A 3,211-nucleotide genomic window follows, 5' to 3' on the forward strand; every position below is an offset into this window, starting at 1 on the left:
GGTTTCAAAATGTTCTAGAATGTCTTAGAAAGTCCAGAATATCCTAGAAGATTTTAGAAGACTTTAGAAGGTCATAGAGTATTCTAAAAGAGTGTGGATATATATAGAAGTATGAAGAGTAGTATGGAATAATCTAGAAGTATTAAGAAAAATATGGTAGGACAAATAGTTGTAGTGAAGATTTTGGATGATCAATCTGGATCGTTGATTAGATTTAATCATAACCACCATTGAGGAGGTGGATGGCTATAAATAGGAGTGAAAGTTAGAGTTTGGGGATGTGAGTCATTTGAAACAAACACTTGAGTAATAAAGTGTTATTTCTACCAAAACTTTCTTTCTCTTGTGTTCTTAGCTTTTTTGCTAAATATTGAGGGTTAGCTTAACTTATCTTAGCTCAAGAGGTTGAGTTAGTTCGAGTGTCGGCATGGTAGCATTGGAGTATGTCCAAGGTCGTAACAATTTGGGATTAGAGCAAGGTTCGAGAGAGAGCACAAGTGTTTATAGGTATGAATTCTAGTGTGACCATGGAACATGTTGAGTTTTAAAGGGGAAGGGATGCTATTCCTTCTCAATGAAAAAATAAAAAGGTGCGTTCTTCAAGTGAGTTTAGAGGTAAGAACTTTAACTTATTAGAAGAAATAGTTTCTATGCTGAAAAATATTCTATCCTCTATGGATGAGCGCTACCAAAGGATAGAATACGACAAGGGGACCCTCAAGACTCACGTATTGGAAGAATAAGATGCTTTTCAAAAAAAAGCATGCTCTAAATCAAAGAGAAGTTTGAAAATTTTTTAAAGCTATTTGAGAAAGTTTGAGTTTGGTTCGAGGAGGAAAAATCTCGACCAACCATTAGAAGGGAGATGGTAAAGATTGATCTCCCAAAGCCAAAAGAGTTCAAGGGCATCAGGGACGCTCGAGAGGTGGAGAACTTCCTGATGAGCGGATATTTTATACGCTTTTTGGCATCATTTTCATATAGTTTTCATTATATTTTATTTAAGTTTTATTAAGTTTTCATAGGTTTTAGTGAAAAATTCACATTTTTGGATTCTACTTTGAGTTTGTGTGTTTTATGGTGATTTCAGGTATTTTCTGGCTGAAATTGAGGAGCTTGAGCAAAAGTCTGATTCAGAAGCAGAGAAAGGACTGCAGATGCTGTCAGGATCTGACCTTCGTGCACTCGAAGGAGCTTTTCTGGAGCTATACAAGTCCAAATGGCACGCTCTCAATGGCTATGGAAAGCTAACATCTAGGGCTTTCCAGAAATATATAATAGTTCATACTTTGCTTTTGAAATGAAGGCCCAAAATTGGCATTCAACGCTAGTCACCAGCTCTATTCCTAGCGTTCAGTGCCCACAGGGGAGCAATTGGCGTCCAACGCCCCCTAAGGGATACTAGCTCGTGAGAGACACTCAAACTCAACCCAAACACTCACAAAGTGGACCCTAGAAGTGAATTTTCGCACTACAAGACTAGTTTATCTTATTTTCTGTAATCCTTAGTTACTAGACTAGTATAAATATAACAAAGATCCTCATTGTTAGAGGACTTTTGATATTTGCCCATTCGAACCTTTCACTTTTATTTTCTGTACAGTATGAGTCACTAACCTCCTAAGGTTAAGGTTAGGAGCTCTGCTGAGTTTCATGGATCAATAATATTACTGTTTTCATTCAATATGTCTGATTTTATTCTCTTATGCAACCTCGTTCTTCATCTTATGAATTGATGGTGACCCATGACAATCACCCTTATTCTACATGGGTTCCGTGCGATTTCTGATCCGGATAGCGTTGAACTAAAGCTAGAGATTGCATTGCGGGTTCTAATAGAGCATCTGAGCAACTTTGGATATGTGACATGAAATCTTGTTGACTATGGGTGTGTGAGGTCTCTGTGGCATTAAGGCTAGAGTCAGAGAAACAGCACTTTCTGATCCGGAAGATCTGCCTTGTCTGTGGCACCTTGAGTAGGATCGTGAAGGGGAGTAGATTGCTTAGAGCTTCATCTTCTACTACAATGAGAAACCTAGAGGTGGCTTGATAAGAGGACATGAGTCACTTCAACATGGTGGATTGCTGCAGTAGAGGAGGTTAACTTGATGAGAGGACATGAGTTAATCACTTACGGCTGCCATTGAAGGAATCAGAAGGTTATTGAAGAAGACAATAAGAAAAGTTAATTCGGAAAGACAAAGCATTTTCGAAGTCTCAACCGTTCTCATACCATTGAATTCTTATCTATCTAGTAATGTTCTATTTATCTGTTTTACATACTTTTCGTGACAAACTCTAATTTCTATCCGCCTAACTAAGATTTGCAAGGTATCCACTGCTTGCTCAAACCAACAATCTCCTTAGATCGATCCTCACTCACTTGAGATATTACTTGGACGACCCGGTATACTCAAGAGGTTGAGTAAGTTCGAAGGTCAGTACGATAATGTTGAAGTGTGTTTAAGGCCGTGACATATTGGTGCAAATGTCTCTATATAATCTATCTTAAGAATTTGTACATATCCTTTTACTACGAGTCTTGCCTAATTTTAAATAGATCTATTGAGACTAAATTTAGTCTTGTATATATATAATTTGATTTCAATAACATTTTTATTTAAAAGGTAATTTACCAGCTCACAAGTGTTATTCTTGTCGAATATGATTTTTTAATTGTATTTTTTCATTCTTCTTGCTTTTTTACTTTCTCAAAGTTTGTAAGCTCCATCTCGACAAAATTACATGTTTCACATATATTTTATAATCTTTTTTTTGAAAAAAGAATCAATAATTGTTGTTATTGTCGAAAAAATTATGCTTGTTTTTTCTTATTCTTGTTCTTCTAAACTTATATTTATAAGGTAGTTGCGATACTAACACAACAAATCTACAATTTCAAAATACATAAATTTTTTTTTAGACCAAAAAAAAAAAAAAACACACTATTGATTATTATAAAGTTAAAAAATTTAAATATTAAAATATAAAGAAATAAAAAACATAAAGAAACTACAACTTATGTATAAGTGATAATTAATCAAACTTTAAAAATATTAAAAAAAAATAGTTAATGTTAAAAAAACACAAAACATAAATCATTAAACACACTCAAAACTTTCTCATATTCTATATGTTAAAAATTCAAAATTGATCTTAAAATATAAATCAAGAACATGAAATATACAAATTAAACAGTAATTGAACACAC

Source organism: Arachis ipaensis, chromosome B01, assembly GCF_000816755.2.
Source record: "Arachis ipaensis cultivar K30076 chromosome B01, Araip1.1, whole genome shotgun sequence".
Taxonomy (NCBI): domain Eukaryota; kingdom Viridiplantae; phylum Streptophyta; class Magnoliopsida; order Fabales; family Fabaceae; genus Arachis; species Arachis ipaensis.